This window comes from Pinus tabuliformis, chromosome 6 (genome assembly GCF_031772625.1).
Source record: "Pinus tabuliformis cultivar Carrire ecotype Pingquan chromosome 6, CPIR1, whole genome shotgun sequence".
In the NCBI taxonomy this organism is placed as follows: Eukaryota; Viridiplantae; Streptophyta; class Pinopsida; order Pinales; family Pinaceae; genus Pinus; species Pinus tabuliformis.
In genome coordinates this window covers 1,628,307,028-1,628,328,611 of record NC_142292.1, presented here as the reverse complement: position 1 = coordinate 1,628,328,611, position 21,584 = coordinate 1,628,307,028, and positions in this window count along the sequence as shown.

Below are 21,584 nucleotides of genomic sequence, written 5' to 3'. Positions count from 1 at the left end.
CGGAAGCAGATTATTCAGCGTAGTACCAAATTTTCTTGGATTGGAGGCTACCTATTTCATACAAGGGCAGATATGCACATCAGGATATGCGTCAGTAAAGATGAAATTTTTGATATTCTGAAAGCCTGTCACGACGGACTGTGTGGAGAACATTTTGCAGATCAAAGAGCTAGTCACAAAGTTCTACAAACAGGATATTATTGGCCCACAATCTTCAAAGATGCAAATAAATTTGTTCAAGCATGTGACAGTTGTCAAAGAACAGGATGCCCTAGATAGTCCGACGAGATGCCTCTAAACCCACAACTAGTTATTGAACCATTTGAACGTTGGGCACTCGATTTTGTAGGCCCAATTAATCCATCATCAAATCAGAAAACATATATTTTGGTAGCCACTGAATATGTCACCAAATGGTTTGAAGTAGAGGCATTGTCAAGAGCTACAGAGGATTTTGTCATTCAGTTCATGTTCCACATATTCGTGCGATATGGCCTCCCAAGATACATAATCACGAATGGGCGACCACAGTTTGCTGGTAATAAAATTGCTGCAACATTGAAAATCTATCATATTCAGCACAAAATTACCTCTCCATATCACCCACAAGAAAATGGCCAAATAGAGAGTACAAACAAAGTGATAGAAGCAATACTGACAAAAACCATTGCGTCACATAGACGTGATTGGGCTACAGACCCTGAGAACAACACAAGAATTCAGCCTAGACTTGAACGAGGCCCAGATTAACAGATTACAACAGATTAACAAGCTGGATGAAATCATGCTCTCTGCTCTACAGCATACCGCACTGATCCAATAGCAGAGAACCAAATGGCATGATGCCCTCATAAAAAAGAAAGTCTTCTGCATAGGATATTGGGCGCTCCTATACGATTCTAGGTTCCAGGATTTTCCGGGGAAACTCCAGACTCACTAGCTTGGACCATACGAGATCCAAAAAGTACATGATAATTGTACCATTACGTTAACCACCATTGATGGATCAGGAAACACCTTTAAAGCAAATGGCCATTCAGTTTGATTATACCACAAACTAGTCACTCGAGAATCCTTCTGCTAGCAATTCCGCGAAGACTCTGATATGCAGATTCGAGTTGAGGAAGAGAAATCTTCCCCACCTTTGGTTCATTAAGTGATTTGATCGCTTTTACATTTTGTACATAACTTTTTTTATTCTTTGTACATATTTTTGCATTTCTGCAGCTTTTGCATTCTGCTGTTCCTTTTGGAAGGAACAACGTTTTCACTACATTGTTGTTCCTTTTTCAAGGAACAATGTTTTCACCACTTTTTTGTTCCTTTTTGAAGGAACAACACTTCTGCATTTTTGTTGTTATTTTCCGAAGGAACAACACTTCTGCAGTTTTGTTGTTCCTTTCTGAAGGAACAACACTTCTGTGTTTTTGTTTTTCCTTTCCAAAGGAACATCACTTATGTGTTTTTGCTGTTCCTTTCTGAAGGAACATCACTTTCATTTCTACTGTTCCTTTCTAAAGGAACAACACTTTCATTTCTGTTGTTCCTTTCCAAAGGAACAACACTTTCATTTTCTGATGTTCCTTTCCAAAGGAACAACACTTTTGTTTTCTGATGTTCCTTTCCAAAGGAACAACACTTCCATTTTTTGTTGTTCCTTTTCGAAGAAACAACACTTTCTGTTGTTCTTTTTTGAAGGAACAACACTTTCATTTTCTGATGTTCCTTTCCAAAGGAACAACACTTTTGTTTTCTGTTGTTCCTTTCCGAAGGAACAACACTTTCATTTTCTATTGTTCCTTTCGGAAGGAACAACACTTTCTTTTTCTACTATTCCTTTCCAAAGGAACAACACTTTCATTTTTTGTTGTTCCTTTCCGAAGGAACAACACTTCAACATTTTTGCATTTTGCACTTGTTTTCTCTGTTGTTCTAATGAACACCATTTTCAAGGTTTTTTGCGATTTTGTGTGCAATCTTTGTTCTATATTTTTAGAGTGCATTTTCTCCTTTATGTTTTTTATCATTTAAATCATTTTTGAAAGTCATGGTTATGTAAAGCACAACTATACATCTATGCAATGAATACAAAAACTAGAGGTTACCGAAATTAGCGAATTATTTAAAAATTCGTTATCTTTAGAAGAAAGTGCTTTGAATTGATGAAAGGAAAGAGGGAAGGACACAACTATTGATCACTTTGCTTTCATTATTCTACTAATACCGATATGATTGGTTAATTTTTATCATGATGGTTCTTTCTAAATCTCCATAATCCTCTTTGATTATATAGAAAAAAATATGCCCTTATTCTTATTCAATGAGATGTTAAGAGTTCTTCCACCATCCCTACTCTTAAGGAGTGCTGAACCACCCTCTGTCTATGAATAGGAAAAGTGCTATATAAAAAAAAAAAAAAAATAAATAAAAAATGTTTATATGATTGCTAACATGATTTGTCAGATGAAGGATAAGGGGTCTCATCAAGAGCCAGCCTACCATGATTATAAGGAAGAAAGTGAAGTGGCTTTCCCACTATGGCCACCACACTAGGGACATGATCCAAGAGGCACATCAGAAAAATAAAAAGTCCTTGGAATAGGAGGTCTCATCACAAGCCGGCCTACCCACCTTTCACTCCTTCCTCGTGAATGGCATTGTGATTCATCTGGTTACCAAGCCAGCATAATGGCCTCCACTCTGACATTACACAACACTTTCCTATGCATACACAAAGGATTATGATTCCAAGGGTGAAATAAACAACTATGTCAAGGTTATGGACACCTGTGGGAAACAAAGCTCTGTTGATGGTATTGAAGTCAGATTTCCTATACACCAATAGAAATTATATAACCCTTCTTCTTATATCTTTACAAATCATTCAAATGAGATTATGTATTTACCCCTTTTGAAACTTTGAAACATGAAAATCAATCACAAATCAATTATGACGGAAAAATTTGATAATGACTGCATCAGACCTTTTATGCATGTTAGCTGTCCTATCCTCCAAATTCTCGCATCATATCATGGCACTTCCTTATTTATTAAGCGATTCTATTTACGCCTCGATTTCGATAATCCCCTCATTGTTGTAAATATGGCATCTCTGTATACGGTGTTCCTTAATGACTCTGTACTATGGCAGTTCAGCACGCTGCTCCCTCATTTGACAGCTGAGGTCGGCCTATCACAATGTGGGGTGGGCATAGGTAATACCCATAATTCGCTGACATACATGTCAGCTCATCAATTGGAAGAATTAATGACTTGGGAATAGCAATGCTTAACGGTATTTTGTTTTCCAATGTGCATGGCTTGTTACTTTGAAGTTATTTCCATGAATTGCTCTACAAAATTAGCAGTAAGTTTGAAATTCGAACAGCTTGTTGTTCCGACATCTTCTCTGTGCTTTTCTAATACCCAGCTAAAATTTGAACAACCTATTGTTCCATTATTGTCTCTGCATTTTTACAGTGTGCTAACCATGGGAGGAAGATCAATTCGTAGGGAGCCATAGGTGTTTATAGTTTCTGATGTCGCACGAGAGATCCTAGCAAGAGCAGGATGGCTAGTTTATCTTAACCGCATACAACAATCCAACGAAACGGTGGCAATTGAGTTTTTACAGAACCTACATGAACATTATTCCATGGTGAGAGGAAGACAGATAACAGTCACTGACGACATAATTGTAGAAGTTTCAGGACTGCTGGCCACGAGATCTGTGTGGACTCTGAAAAAGGTGAGATTGCGGAACGCCATGAAAATCTTCCAAGATGAAGGGTAGAACTTGACTATAAAAGGGAAGGGAATTTTACCAGCAACCTTAGGAGAGCCATGGGAAGAATTGGCAAATATTATCCAGAGCTACATCACTTGTGATGGCACGAAAGACGTGGTAAGACCACGACATCTTAAACTTTTAGCTGTGTTAAAACAAAAGTGCATTGTGAATTTTCCCGTGTTTTTAAATTCTTTATTGCATGATGTCACCCGAAGCATGAAGAAGTCTCACCACTTAGAATCTGTAGTAAGCCACCATGGCTTAATACGGCTGATAGTTAGTCACAGCCTTTCCCAACAACAAAACAGTTGGGAGGAACTGACTTTTGCAATAGATGGAGGGCTGGCCTTCCCAGCCCCAAAACGGAAACATGATACCGGTTCATCAAGCAGACCTCTGAAACAAAGGAAATCTGTTAGACTGGCAAGAATCAGGGGAATGCTGAGGAATCGCCAGGAAGACAGTGGTCAACCTGTAGAAGTACATGATTCTAGAGATGAAGAATCCCCACAGCTGGAAGGTGGGGAGAATGAAAATTAATTGGAAGAGAATGACAAAGAACCATAGGAAGAAACTAAACAATCCAGTCAGGAGGAAGAGGAAGTAGAGAAATGCAGTGGAAGTCCACTGCAAAAGCCACTCCAAGAAGATGAGTTGGTGCAGATTCTAGCCAATATGGGCGGATATGCCAAGCTCATAGCCCACTTAACCCCCACATCGAAGAAGAACCGCAGGAGCACTCTATTCATGGAGAAAGTACATCTAAAGAACTGTGTGATGAAGATAAGGGAGAAGAGAGTCACTCTACTCATAGTATATCTGGGAGAGAGAATGATGTGGAAGAAGAGGAACAATTTGTTCCTAGTCAGAATATGCCAGAGGAATTTCATGATGAAGAAGGGGTAGAAGAGGAGGTTACCCAGGAAGCAGCAGGGCAAGCTAGGGTTTCTACCCATGCACAACCTGATCAGCATAGCACTGAAGAAGTACCCCGAGAAGAAAATAAAGAAATTGGCCAAGAAGAAGCCATGGAATTTGAGGAACAAAGTCTAGGCCCGAGTAAACAAACGGTTGTTGCTTCTAGGGAAACATAAGAGATCAAAAAATTGTGAAAGGAACAACAAAGATTGCTTAGCGTGATTAAGCAACTTCGGCAGCAGATAAGGGTTTTGAAAATGAGGAAGAAGATAAAAGGGAAAACAACTGCTCAGAAAAAACCTCTTAAGAAAAAGATTAAGAAGACTCATGACCACCTTGCCATTCAAAACCAAAAGGAACAACACTCGGTTGTTGCCCATGTCGAAGTACAAATAGATGATATATTGGCCCGTGACAAGAAAATTTAGACAGAGGCACTGTCCTCTGAGGAAATTCAAACCATAAATACAAGACGAAGTAATAAGAAGATTCAAGTAAATCTCCCACTCACAACTACTATGTGGGATAATGACCCAAGGACAGTAACTCTGTGAAAGGACTTGGTGCAAACCCAACAGGCAATAGAGAAACTTACAGAGCAGATTGTCTCTAGAGAAAAGTATGAGAAATTGCAACAGCAGCTGAGGGACGTTAACTTATCCGAAAGCTAAGCCTTCGAAGGATGGTGAAAAGAAGAAGAAAGATTCAAAAAGGTAACCCATAGATTATATATAGTCATCAAACAAATGGATACCCTAAGATCTTTGTACACTGACGTTCTAGCGTGCAAGGCACCTGCTAAGAATTATGATTTATTCTTAATGGAACGATATTTACAATTGAAAATTAAAGTTGTTAAAGCATGAGTCCCTATAGAAATAAACACTATTGATGACTTCATAAACTGTTGTAAGCACTATGGGGAGAAATTTCAGCGCCTATTATGTGAATTCTATTTGCACAATCTAGTATTAGATGGAGAAACAGATCAAAACCCTGGACCTTTTATGGGAGATGTCCAACTACAGGCATTTATTTCTTTTGCTGTTAATCAAATAAAGTGTCTTAAAGCCTATAATGTCTTTGAAAGACACGAAAATGGATTAGACTTATGGGTGAGAGGAGAACCTAGAGACCCACAGCAATTATAGAATAAACATAGGAGCCTAATGAGAACTAAGGGAGTAATCGAAGCATCGGGACCTATCCACACAGTAGTCATACAGCAAGGGATAGAATATTTCTTTACCATCAAAGACCTTGCCATAGCAGTAGCTAAGTCTCGATATCAGACGTTTAATCCGAACATCCAAAACTGAGAACCATTTAATTATGACAACTTTAAGCTAGCTACTAACTGCCTAAGTCTCTATGGTGACCTCGTTTTGAGAGAAGGACCATCCTAGTTAGGCTATAGAGTCAGAAGTCCAATTATTTGGCACTCTGCACCAGGATATCAAGCCTTATATGAAAAGCCTGAAGGACATATATGACATTTCTTTGAATTCCTAGCTAGCAATCATGGTTGTAGACCACCTCATGAGATCCCTTCTCCAGCCTATTCCCTCACTGCCTTGCATGTTAATTATAATTTTTTCATGAGGGCATGAAAAAGGGTAAGCATGGGGGGTGTGTTGAGCCCTAGAAAAGGTATGTAATTACCACTCACTTTGTCATCCTTTCCTTGAATTCATAACTCCTTTACATTATGAAATAGGTATATGGAAAAAGATTATGATGGAATCTAGAAGAATTGTATGCAACATAAAATGACTAATAATTAGCCTTTTCCTATGCAGAAAAAGGAGAAAACGGAATATCGTCGTTCTAAAGGAAAAGACAAGACAAGGTTAACTGAGGTCCCTTTGACAGGGAACTGTATCCAAACAAGGAAATCTAAACTGGAGCTTATAAGCCAAGAAAAGGAAGAGGAGGTACCAAATCGACATAAAAGAACAAGAAGATAACTGAGAATTAACAGTTTGGCGAATCCCTCAGGATCCTTTGACCTTGAGGGATTTCTACCTTAACGGTTCACTGTATCATTGATATCTCCGCTCAACTACTATAAGAGGAGGTAACATTGCTAGCCCATGGGACATAACTATTGTGGTTTTTATGAAATTTACTGTTGTAATTGAAACTTTGATCATCGACTCTCTCTAAGAGCGATTATTGTAACTCTGTTTTGATGCGTAATATATAAACTTTGGTTGTTGTTCTATCTTTGATTCTGGAGTAATCTTAAGCAGTGTGTCCCTGGAGGCTAAGGGCCCAGCCTTGGTGGAACACTTGCTCCTGTACCATTATTTCTTATTCGTGTGTGGTTTGATTTCTTTTACCCGCTCTATTTAGTAATCTGATGTTCCATACTATTTTACATATCAGTTCTGTTATATTTCATTTCTACTTGGATAAGTAATGTTATTCTCTATAACATGAATTTTATGCTATTCATCCTAACTGTATATCGCATTGTTGTTCCTTTCACAATTGATATTACCATATAACATTGTTGTTCCTTACAAATTACCATTGTTGTTCAATTACAGAGTAACAGTGCTGTATATTCATAAATTAGTATTACTATATTTATCTATGGTTTACTCTTAAACGTGATTGTTGTTCATTTGGGATTGTTGTTCCATTGTGATCGCAATTGTTTTTTCTTTATAACTGTGATTCATACTTGTTATATCGGAGCTCAGATTGTTGTTCCTTTTAATATAGGAGTGTTGTGTGTAATATTCGATCAGGTTTTGCTGTGTATTTACATTCGGTTAAAGTGTTGTTCAATATTTCATTCCCGTTAGTTTGTTGTCCTATTTCCAGTTGCTATTCAGATCATTTAGTAAATATTGTTACTCAATTTCTGTAGGATATAGTTACTTCTTCATTCATTCATGTAGGTTAAGGTTTTGTTGTTCAATAGATTAGTGTTCTTCCATTTCTTGTCAGTTGAATTATCATTTCTTTGGTGTGAAGGATGATCTGAAACTATAGTGAACATTGACATATGTTGTCCAGTTCCTAGATTGATGATCTTTTCCTTAAATGCTTTTTTATTGTATCAATTTACAAACAGAAGAGTTACTATTACTGTACCCTTGACTGATAAATTTTTGTAGTTTTCTGAGTGCATGATTTGAGTTTTAAGTTTTTTTCTGAAAGTAGATTTTATTCCAAGCATCCATTTACTCTTATATTTCAAGCACTATACTACTAGCATTACTCTGAAAAATGACCACCTCATACTGAGTACACTCTTTGAAAGAACAAATCGTTCCTGGATTGACAATTAATGTAGGGTAAATAGAGGTGAAAAAGACCCTTTTTACTACTCGACATCAGGTAGAGTAAGGTGAGGGGGAAAACCTTAAAAAGTATGTCATATATATACATAACATACTTATCTAAAGGAACAACCTCTTCTGCTCTCAATAAGTCGAGATCCCTCTTCTTCCCCTGAAATAAATAAGTGCCTATGTATATTTCTATGAAAATATGAAAATTTTGAAAAACTGAATAAGACGAAAGAAGAGAAAGGCTTCTTGCACAAAGAGGTGATGCAAGTAACACCGTCAGTGTATTGACCAGGCTCGCTGAAAGTGGAGCGATGCTTGTGTTCATGCATGTCTCTGCCAGGGTACTGTCCAGGCCTGCTAGTAATAAAAAAACACCAGAGATGAAACTTAAACTCCGACTGTCATATTACTTGTGCACCAATATACCCCTCATCCCCAATCAAAACAATTAGGTTGACTTGGCTTGGAATATGTGTTGACCGATCAAGATAATGGCAGGGGCCACATCTTTCAACCAAGCTCGTGTGGGAACTATGATGATCAAAGAACCAAATAATACTTTTAGAAGGGTTAGACTCACTTTCAATGAAACAAGGTCGATACAAGGAGCTGGAGTTCTACCAGTGTGTCACCAAGTGTTGTAGCGGCTATAACTACCCTCCAAAATTTTGGCTCACATCAAAATTTTGGAGCCTACTTCAAATCCTGCGATTGATTATCCTTGGTCACTTGATCGGTAAGTTGATGATTTCACGCTCCCCTCCTTGATCTTAAGCGTTGTCCGCATTCTCATCTTCATGCATTGTGTGTCATATTTGGGCACAAGGGTTGTTTTTTTTCATGCAAAGGGGATATTGTCTCGCTTGAGAGGAATTGTGTGCGTATGAGTGGTTGTCATCACATAGACCTGTTTCACACTCACCTCATGCACTCACATCACGAAGGTTGTTTCAACATATTCAAGAGCTCACATACTTCCAACATATATTAATTATTACATTGCTCTTATGAGCATACAATGGCTTTTGAAAAAGTGCTTAAAGAATAAATTGGATACACACAAAATCATGGTTGTCACACAAGAACCAACCATCATGCAATCCAATAAAGATATACTTTGCAAAAATAATCAAAATATCATTATGCAAAGTTCAAAGATCAAAATAGAAGGCAACAACAAAAAAATGGTTGTAACACAAGAACCATCCATGTTGCAATTCAAGTGAAACACTTTGCATAAATATGAAGTTATCAAATGATATCATGCAAAGTTAAGCCAAAGCTCAAGGATCAAAAGAGTTAATGTAATATATATTGCATGAGGACATGCAATAGCTTCAATTGGGGGGTATGTTGAGTCTTGAAAATGTCATTCATTTGCATTATACTTTCACTATTATGTCCATTATATCACCTCCATTTCACCTCCATTTCACTACTATGTCACCACATTCATCCCACTTTCATTATCATTGGGCCACCTTTATGTTTTTCCAATATTTGTTATTTCTAAGCCTTTTAAGTGAATTTGTGGTTAAACATTAGAAAATAATGTGCATATGCTTATACCTAACAAATGGGTTGAGATTGTTGACATGTGTAGGTTGAAAGGAGGCTTCTAGAAGACCCTTATGTGGCACTCTAAGGCCAAATTCGAATTTGGTTGGAAAGAATCATGGGATCATGAGGATATGTGTCACATCTCCTAATTGTATTGTAACTCTAAAAAGACATGTGTCTTATTAGTTCCTATTTTGATTAGGACTCTAGAGGTAGAGGGAGAGATTCATGGACTATCATTAATGAGATGGCTCTCATCTTTTTGTATAAATAGGAGATCTCTCTCCTTCATTTGCTAGTCTTCCCTTCTAGTCTTTCCTTTAGTCTTTTCTTAGTCCTTTTAGCTTGTTAGTCCCATGGCTTTTGAAAGCTTTTGTACTTTGTACTTTTGAAGAAATTGAATAAAGCTTTGATGTTCTCAACATGGAAGGAGATGTGAAGTAGATGTCATGGAGCATATTAGGATGTAAGTAGAGTAGATTTCATTTTGTAAATATTGCTTTGTAGAATGTAAGGTAGATTAGATTTTCATTCATGCAATTTTAATTTATGCAAGTGTGTTTAATTTTGCTTTGATTTCATAGGTGGTAGGGGGCCCCTGCCTTGTACAGTTTGAATTACTGCATTTTATTTTCTCCCAGGATTGTATGTCTTTGTTGTATTTTCTTTATATCTGATGGTATTTTTAGTTGACAGATTCAAAGTTGCTGCCTTTACTTTGATTTTCTAGCTTACTTCTAGTTTAGTTTCTCAAAGTTGTATGTTAACATATTGATGGTCTCTTTATCATAAATTGTTTATCTTTTAGAGATCAGAATACTAATAAATTACAGCTGGCTTTGAGTACTTTTTAGACTAATCTTTAACTACTTTCCAATCGTTCTTTACATAGTACCATATGTTAGAAGCAGAGAGTTAGAAAGAGCTGAATATTATAACTAGTCTTTAAAGTGGATTTTTCTCATTTTTGATCACTTTTTAAACTCATCTCTAGCTACTTCCTAATCGTGTTTTACATAGTACCATGTGTTGGAAGGAGAGAGTTAGGAAGAGATAAACATTATCATTGGTTTTTAAAGTGATTTTCTTACCTTTTTATTTGCAGCAACATGAATGGTGTCTAGTGCCATTAGAAAGTGGTTTTTATGCTTTGCTTTCAGTTTCATTTCAAGTTATTTCTTTCAAGCTCTTTCTTTGCAAGTTTAAAGTTTGATTACTTTTTAGACTTATTTCTAACTACTTCTTAATCGTGTTTCACATAGTACTATATGTTGGAAGCAGAGAGTTAGGAAGAGTTGAACATTATAAATGGTCTTTAAAGTGGTTTTTCTTACTTGTCACCTTAGAGCTTGATTACTTTTTGGACTTATTTCTGACTACTTCTTAATCGTGCTTAACATAGTACTATATGTTGGAAGCAGAGGGTTAGGAAGAGTTGAACATTATAACTTTATAAAACAACGAAGTAAGAAAGAGGTTAACTAAGCACATATAGTGCACCACACTTCATCAGTTTACGATACCCGGATTGATAATTTATGTAGAGCAATTTAAGACGTTAAATTGACTAGACATTTTGGCGCCGTTGCCGGGGAAGTGTAATTAGGAGACCTTATTTCTTACATCTAAAAAAAAAATTAATAATCCTTGAGTATGCTCTCCTCTTGCACTTTGTGTGATATGGAGGATCAGAAAAGGGATTGTTAAGTAAAAAAAAGACAAAATAATAATTCTTGAGTATGCTCTCCTCCTACACTCTGTGTGATCTGGAGGATCAGAAAAAGAATTGTTAAAAGAAAAAAAAATAGGAGACAAAATAAACTTCAAACATTTCAATTGATTCAATAAAAAAAAATAAAAAAAAATGAAAAAATGAAACTCAACTGCTTTGATAGGTTCAAATTGTCCAAAATTGTCTGGTTATGCTTTGTAGTGGTCTTCAAAACACTGTATCTTGTTCAAATAAGGTTTTGCAACTTAGCTGCAGAAACTGCCTTGATTCCGCAGCTATCTGACAATTCCGCAGCTAGCTGACAATTCCGCAGTTGTTTCAAGGTTTAGCAGGTTACAGGCATCCAATGAAAAAACCGACCACATGGGCGTCTCCAGAATTGTCCCGACATGGATCCTATCCTAGTCACTCAGCTCAGATCGATGAAAAACCAGCCTAGGACCTCAGTCAAAGTCTTGTTTTTAACATGTTTTTCTTGAAGTATTTGCTCCCTGAAATTGAAAATCATTAATCCTTTTTATAAAATTTTACAATTTCAGAGAAGAAGAAAAGAGAAAAGCAATCTATGGCTGTCTCCATTCCTAGTTTTCATTGTGGCTTCAATAAAAAAAAAATCTGCCTCCTTGTTCAAGCTTTGGCCTGAAACAAACCTGGAAGAACATTTAAAAAAAAAAAAAAAAAAAGGGTCAAAATGCATGGACTGCTGTGTTAAAATAAAAACTCTGTGTTTTTAGGATTTGGTTGGACTCTTGCTGATATGGCTTTCAAAGAAAAAGAGAGAAGGGAGCAAGCCCAAGTACTGTGGAGAGAATGTTAATGAGGCATTGAAGAAGGTGGATGTGGTAATCTCCACAGTAGGAGGAAAACAGACAGTCAATCAGTTGAATATTATCCAAGCAATTAAAGAAGTTGGAACCATCAAGAGGTTTTTTCCATCTGAGTTTGGGAATGATGTTGATAACGTCCATGCAGTGGATCCTGCCAAGAGTGCATTTGAGCTGAAAGTCAAAATCCGTAGGGCAATTGAGGCAGCGGGCATCCCTTATACATATGTCTCCAACAATTATTTTTGCTGGTTATTTCCTTCCGACACTGTCACAAGATGGCCTTACAGCTCCTCCAAGGGATAAAGTAGTCATTTTTGGAGATGGAAATGTTAAAGCTGTATATGTGAAGGAGGAAGACATGGGAACATACGCAATCAGGGCAGTGGACGATCCCAGAACTCTGAACAAGACCTTATACTTGAGACCTCCAGCAGAACAAGAAAAACAAATGCAAATTCATAAACAGCCGAATGCAGAACAGAGAACAGTAAAACTCAGAAAACGTAAACACAGAAAAAACGTCAAATTTAAAACGCTCGATTTTCCCAAATGTAGGTGAATTTAAAAAAAATAAAACATGGGTTTTTTTGCTAGGTGGGTTAGTTAGATAACCCAAAAACCGTTTGAAGAAATTCGTGGCGGTCTGGGAGAAATTTTCGGTTGTTTGGAGCCTCTTTTTTTGCCGCCGTGTGAAGAAAAACGTGAGTTAACTGATAGTTTGATGTGTTCGGCGTACCTGAAGAAAGGGAATTCAAATTCGGTTCTATGTTGCCACCTCTCTTTGACCAGATGCCACCGATTTCAATTCATTTAAGACCGCTAAACAACAGTTTCAATTGAACACGACTCCCTATTAAAACAACAGTTTCAATTGAACACGACTCCCTATTAAAACAACAGTTTCAATTGAACACGACTCTCTCTCACTGCCACCGCATAACTCCCGATACCTATTATAGTTTTAACCATTGTTGCAGGGTTTTCATCTACAAACATATTATAAAGCCCGATATCAGTGTACATGTTTAGCTTGCTTGATTGATGGTGAAAGGCATCCAGAACCAAGGTTATGGTTCCGACAAAAGTAGCTGAGAAGTTCAAGGCGCCTGATATGAGTCATGTAATGCTAAAGGAACATCTACAACTGCACAGGAGGAAGATGAGGAAGTAGATGACGCTGGAGTAGAGCCCAAAGACATTAAACTGGTAATGACCCAAGCTGGAGTATCGAGAATTAAGGCAGTTAAACCTCTAAAAAGTTGTTAGTGGAGATATTGTTAGTATGATCATGGACCTTACAACATAGGTGTATGAACTGATATAGGCAACAAGAATGGAAAAGGCTATATGGAAGATCAACTTGTTACAGCCTTCACTCCTGCACATTTTTTTTCTCTTCCATGCACACAGTCACTCCATTTCACAGCACTTTCTACACTCTGCACATTCCGCAGCTAAAGTCCAACTCCGCCGCTGTTCTCTGATTCTGCAGCCAATCCCAGATTCCGCAGTTGTTTTGTTAAACTCTAGGTTGCAGGTGTCATCAGGCAAAACAGGTCACATGGGTAGATAGGGAAATGTCAGTACATGGATGGTGTCCTATTCATTCGGTCAAATTTGATGAAAAAAGACCCTGGTCAAAGGGAAGTCAAATTGGGTGTTATCACAAAGTCGCCACACTGAGTCGCTGCATGTCAAGAAAAAATAATAATTTTGAATCAATCAAATGAAAAAGTTATTTTCTCACTGTTCTGAAGGTATTGATTAATTTTGGACTGATAATGAAAGATGAATGGATAACTTTTTATTCAAGATTTTTAGCTACAGAGCTGTTCCCCAATTCCGCAGCCAGAAAAACCTCATTGTTCAAATCAGCCTATCTTTCTCATACAAAATCAGATTTTGATGATTTAAGCACCATTGGAAAGATCTCAACAAGATCTATACAGTGAGAAATATATCATTAGAGTTGGAAATGGAAAATAATGAAATAAATTGCTGAAAAGAAGCAACATCAACTTGAGGCACTAATTCCAAAGCAGGTATAAATTCTTTTGATTTTTCCTTTGAGAACTTGTTTCATTAATACAAATTCTTAGTTTTGTGTGTAAATATCATAACTAGAGAGATTGGCCACCTCTCTCCTTTGATAATTTTACATTCCATTGCAGAAGAAGTATTAGTTTTTTTGCAGGTTCCAGGAGGAAGGACAAATGACTACAAGGGAATGGTGTCTCTCTAAGAGACGAATTTGTTTCATAAGAGGATGATCAACAACAAAGAGGAAATATGCTGATGTAAAATTAGATCCAGACACTTGAAAAACTTTCAGATACTATTGTCTCCATCACATCCATACTTCATAATAAACCATTCATCTCACTTTCTTCCATATCTTCCATTTTCATTCACATACACTTTCCATCTCTTTTTTTCCATTCATAACCCACAAATAAAAGCAAGAGGCTCATTCACATGCTTATTGCCATTGTCATTTCTGTTCTCCATTGCCATTTTCCATTTTCATTTTCCATTCCTTGTCATTTTCATTCCGCAAATAAGCCCTGCTTCAATGCAAATTATTGAGTCCATAGTCCTTTGAGTCTAATTTCTTTGTAAAAACACCTTGAGGCTTGCATGCCTTAATGGCAAGTCCTCATGCTGACAAACAATGGGAATACATTAATGTCCCTTGTTCGTTAGATCTTCTAGGTGACTCGACATCAGCAAATTCATTCGTACCTAGCAAGATGTGTTTGGGCATCTTGACTCTCATTGACATCAATGGTGAGAGTGCTCGTGTTGACTAGTGGCATCCATTAATGGCCACTAAGCCAACATTTTCCTACTATGTTCGACATCAGAACATCTTTTCACATAGTAGGAATTGTGCCAATGAGTTTTGAAGACATGAAGACTATTATTTTCAGCATTTTGGAGCAGGTTCAGCAAGTTTTAGTAGAAGCAATAAAAAGTCATCTTATCTCTCTATCCATGACTCCTCTTGATCAGCCACTTGAAGAAGAAAATGATCAGAAGTTTTCAGCCACTACACATACAACTCATCCATTCCAAAGGATAAGTGAAGGTACGACATTTTCTAACTTTTAACCATAGAATTCCATAAAAAACTAGAATGATAATTGTTGGAAAAACATTTATCTTCCTCATTTCATAAAATTGCCAATACCATCAGTTGGGGGGGGGAATACATTCATATTCATATCTTGCCATGTCCATATCATATTCAAGAGCTCACATACTTCCAACATATATTAATTATTACATTGCTATTATGAGCATACAATGGCTTTTGAAAAAGTGCTTAAAGGATAAATTGGATACAAACAAAATCATGGTTGTCACACAAGAACCAACCATCATGCAATCCAATAAAGATATACTTTGCAAAAATAATCAAAATATCATTATGCAAAGTTCAAAGATCAAAATAGAAGGCAACAACAAAAAAATGGTTGTAACACAAGAACCATCCATGTTGCAATTCAAGTGAAACACTTTGCATAAATATGAAGTTATCAAATGATATCATGCAAAGTTAAGCCAAAGCTCAAGGATCAAAAGAGTTAATGTAATATATATTGCATGAGGACATGCAATAGCTTCAGTTGGGGGGTATGTTGAGTCTTGAAAATGTCATTCATTTGCATTATACTCTCACTATTATGTCCATTATATCACCTCCATTTCACCTCCATTTCACTACTATGTCACCACATTCATCCCACTTTCATTATCATTGGGCCACCTTTATGTTTTTCCAATATTTGTTATTTCTAAGCCTTTTAAGTGAATTTGTGGTTAAACATTAGAAAATAATGTGCATATGCTTATACCTAACAAATGGGTTGAGATTGTTGACATGTGTAGGTTGAAAGGAGGCTTCTAGAAGACCCTTATGTGGTACTCTAAGGCCAAATTCGAATTTGGTTGGAAAGAATCATGGGATCGTGAGGATATGTGTCACATCTCCTAATTGTATTGTAACTCTAAAAAGACATGTGTCTTATTAGTTCCTATTTTGATTAGGACTCTGGAGGTAGAGGGAGAGATTCATGGACTATCATTAATGAGATGGCTCTCATCTTTTTGTATAAATAGGAGATCTCTCTCCTTCAATTGCTAGTCTTCCCTTCTAGTCTTTCCTTTAGTCTTTTCTTAGTCCTTTTAGCTTGTTAGTCCCATGGCTTTTGAAAGATTTTGTACTTTGTACTTTTGAAGAAATTGAATAAAGCTTTGATGTTCTCAACATGGAAGGAGATGTGAAGTAGATGTCATGGAGCATATTAGGATGTAAGTAGAGTAGATTTCATTTTGTAAATATTGCTTTGTAGAATGTAAGGTAGATTAGATTTTTATTCATGCAATTTTAATTTATGCAAGTGTGTTTAATTTTGCTTTGATTTCATAGGTGGTAGGGGGCCCCTGACTTGTACAGTTTGAATTACTGCATTTTATTTTCTCCCGGGATTGTGTGTCTTTGTTGTATTTGCTTTATATCTGATGGTATTTTCAGTTGATAGATTCAAATTTGCTGCCTTTACTTTGATTTTCTAGCTTACTTCTAGTTTAGTTTCTCAAAGTTGTATATTAACATATTGATGGTCTCTTTATCATAAATTGTTTATCTTTTAGAGATCAAAATACTAATAAATTACAGCTGGCTTTGAGTACTTTTTAGACTAATCTTTAACTACTTTCTAATCGTGCTTTACATAGTACCATATGTTAGAAGCAGAGAGTTAGAAAGAGCTGAATATTATAACTAGTCTTTAAAGTGGATTTTTCTCATTTTTGATCACTTTTTAAACTCATCTCTAGCTACTTCCTAATCGTGTTTTACATAGTACTATATGTTGGAAGTAGAGAGTTAGGAAGAGATAAACATTATCATTGGTTTTTAAAGTGATTTTCTTACCCTTTTATTTGCAGCAGCATGAATGGTGTCTAGTGCCATTAGAAAGTGGTTTTTATGCTTTGCTTTCAGTTTCATTTCAAGTTATTTCTTTCAAGCTCTTTCTTTGCAAGTTTAAAGTTTGATTACTTTTTAGACTTATTTCTAACTACTTCTTAATCGTGTCTCACATAGTACTATATGTTGGAAGCAGAGAGTTAGGAAGAGTTGAACATTATAACTGGTCTTTAAAGTGGTTTTTCTTATTTGTCACCTTAGAGCTTGATTACTTTTTGGACTTATTTCTGACTACTTCTTAATCGTGCTTAACATAGTACTATATGTTGGAAGCAGAGGGTTAGGAAGAGTTGAACATTATAACTTTATAAAACAACGAAGTAAGAAAGAGGTTAACTAAGCACATATAGTGCACCACACTTCATCAGTTTACGATACCCGGATTGATAATTTATGTAGAGCAATTTAAGACGTTAAATTGACTAGACAGTAAGTATGGTAAGTATGGATCAGCTTTTGAAGTACACTTCTTATTTGAGTTTGCGGGACTTGTCATAGTCATATCACTTTGTCCTAAATAACATGCATGTGCGTAAACACCCAATGTGTATTTTTTTTGCCAAGCCATTCCACAACCCATTGTCAACTCTCTCCTGGAATTTCATAGTTTTTGCTGCCATGCCTTCTACAGCCCATAGCTAGATCACTCCATAAATTGTGCAATATTTGCTGCCAAGAGCCTCTGCTACGTGCATTGCTTTCCCTCCAAAAATTTCACAGATCTACCCTCCAACTAAGCCAAATCCCGTGGATAGTCACTATTGATCTGAATTGTCCATCTCATTCTCCCAGTGACCTCTGTGTAATTTTCACCAGTAGTGCCTAGAGCCCACATCCCAGCTTGAAGCTTGCCCCGCGTAGTTTCACAGCCTTGTCCTCCCTCCCGGTCACCTGCATCTGAAAGAGAGTGATCATGCATCATGGTAGACATCGAGGTTTATGGATTTGATGTCATTGCGTCATGAGTGATGACAGATATAGGTAATTGAATAGATATGATGCGATGACGGATGGGATGAACAAGGAGATTACATGAAAAAGGATGTGTTCACAAATGAATGAATAGACAAACATGCAGGAATGTGTTCACGAATAGATGAACAGACAAATTATGCATGCGGCAAGAATTTTTCACAAATGGATGAATATAGGAGGATAATTCTTCGCGAATGAACGAACACATCAAGCATGTCAAATTACAATAAAAGGAGCAATGTGCACATCCAACGTCAAGTGAACACCATGACCATTGAGGAATTTGCACACCTTTCCATGCAGAGTTGAAGCTGTGATACAGCAAGAGGACATTCATCACTTAGCAGCACTACATCTCTACATGCACACCACCACTAGCATGAACGTACGGGAATTTTCATGTCGAGTCGTGTTGGCCACATCACTACCATGGGCCATACATTTGTAAATCAATGTAATGAAACCTGGAAGTCCAAGGGACCCACTTGTAATCTGAAGAGTCATGTAAAGTTGAAAAGTCATGAGGGAAGTATAATGAGCTCAAGGGCCAGTTTTACCCTTGGCTATAAATAGCCCTCATTTGTACATCCAAAGGACTTTTTCACCTTAGCTCCTCCCACATAGCCTTGAGAGTCTGTAATATTTTCTTTGAGTGAGAAGTGGGTCCAACATTCCACCATTAGGGTTAGTGATGTAATGGTGTACCGATGTGTCTTGGAAATTTTTCTTATTTTAGAAGCTTGCTAACTGGCTAGCACATTTTCACACATGTGTTGTAACTATTTGTAAGATTAATCTTAAACACTTGTAATACATGTTTCTTTAACATGTGTTAAAAAATTGAACTCATTTAGTTGTTCTAATACATATTTTTATGAAAATGTGTTGTATAAGTTGTTAACGATGTCATGCCCATGTTAGTTAACTCCCCAAACATCAAACATAACCTTTCACATAAACTTATTAGAATGATCGTCACACTCGCATGGAATTTCTGTTGGGTGTCATACGTGCTATCTTCCCTTATGTGTTGTGACTTTTGCATCCATGTGGATTGCTCCTCCAGAAGTTGTGCATGTCTTGTTGTGTTGTGTGTCTTTCATAGAGTTGGGACTTCATCCCTTTCAACTTGAGACTCACCTCCACCCTCTCCCTTTGCAGTGAAAGAACCTTGACACAAGTAACACTAGCACTCACCAAGCACATGAACCTCGATGTTCAAAGACAAAGAAAACCACTCTCATGTGCTGAAAAGCAAGAGATAAGGCATATCTTTAAGATAATGGCATTAGGGCCATCATACCGGATGGGACTCCTACACCAAACAATGTGAGGTCTGGTTGGGACATCATATTGGGAAGATCCCCTGAATGTTGGCAGGTTCAACACCATCAACAACATCATAAGACCACTTCCTGTGACCGACGGTATAGAACATAGGTGCTAAGTCCTTTAGCATGCTATCAAGGGCCTTTTTCCTCGTGTTATTTCTTTGATCACTTGGTTTTATGGACTCCATGACCAGGCGCCAACAACATCAAAAGCTTCATATATTTTAACTTTCTCCAAAATTCATTTAAAGCAGAGTTCTGAAATCTCCAACCTCTGATATGCTCCACAACACTTAGGTGTTAAGCCTCATCCTATGGCATTGGATATATTAGTTTCATTGACCAAGTGCCAACACATCTGAGTCCCCTTATTAGAAGTTTCCAATTGCTAACTGTTATAAAGTGTCGACATCATCAATCCTTTGATCGTCGACTTCCAATATTACATCATCATTGCCACATGGAAAATCTTGAGTGGTGACTCCTCTCAGCCAGATATGGCCCATTAAACCACCTAATATGGTTGAATATGCCTAGCATGTGTCATGTCATATTTCCATGTCATGTTGATGTCAGCTTCCATTTGTCCCTTATCAGAGCCAATCAGATGTTGCCATATGTCCTTATCAGAGCCAATCACATGCTGCCATGTGTCCTTATCGGAGACAATCATATGCGACCACGTGTCTTGCTAGAGGAGAGAAAAAAACGGCCCACACGACCTTTGGTTTTGCAATGAAATCCCTTTTTAATTATTTATCAGTGTCCCTGGTGCTTTTAATGATATCCGCAGTTCACCCATATCACAACTTTTTGAAGGGTTCACATGAAGAAGTTCTAATTCTCCAATTGTTGATCCACCAATGTGTTGATCTCTGATTGCTGATACACCAGTGTTATGATTTCCAATTGCTGATACACCAATGTGTCAATCTTTGATATGATGGATCGTTGATATTTGATATGAAAATAATCCCTTCTACTTAAGGATTCAAATCCCTAAACTTCAGCAGGCGATACCGTTTGAATCAGGAATCCATTGTTGGACATCTATATATCGTTGAAAAGCTCTTCAAGAGAACTTTTCAATCGAGAGGATTCAATGTCGGATTTGATCCCATCTGTTACATCTAATATGTCTCCAAAATATCTACCACTCTTCTTCTCCTTGACTCTCCAGACATAGGATCTCACAACCACCATGATGATCCTCTTCATGAAGCCCATAGATATCATGGACTTCCATCTAGTCCATCACTATGATCATGATTTTATGGCTTCTCTAATAATCCTGCTACTATGATGATTCTCTACTTAAAGCCTGCAACTATCATAGGAATCCTTCTGAGCCATGAACAACCATGGGATTCCTCCTGGGCCATCACTACCAACATATACTACAACAATCATCCAAGCTAGTTTGGTTGACATCAATGCCAACACTTCTACCAACAATTAGGCAATGCCAACTGCCCAACACATCTCCCCAGCATGACTATTGACATGAATGCCAACACACTTGCAGATGACTTCACTAGGCCACTAGCCATCCAGACATTGCCAACAATCCAACAAGAGAGATAGATATATATGAAGAGAGAGAGTGTAAGTTTCTTGAGCGTTAGATAAAGAGACAAAGAAGGAGAGATAGAGGGATATATTGACATAGATGGAGGGGGAGAGGAAGGGAAGAAAATGTCTTGTAGTAGATGCATTAATTTCAGTGTCCATATGCTCATTTCTAATCCTATTTGATTTCATGCAAATTATATACATTGATTTATGTGTAGATGTTGATTTCTAATTCTATTTCATTGCTTGCATTAGATGCATTCATTTCATTAAATATGTTAATTTATAATCTTGTTTGATTGAGATTGCATTAGATGCATTGATTTTAGTGTAGATGTTGATACCTAAACCTATTTGATTGCTAGCACTAGATGCATAAATTTTAGTGTAGATGTTGATTGCTAATCCTATTCAATTTCTTGCAGCATTATATGCATTGATTTTAGTGTAGATTTTGATTTCTAATCTTATTTGATTATTTGCATTAGATGCATTGAGTGTAGATGTTGATTTATCTTCCTATTTGATTGTTTGTAATAGATGCATCGCTTTGAATGAAGATGTTGATTTCTAATAAATGA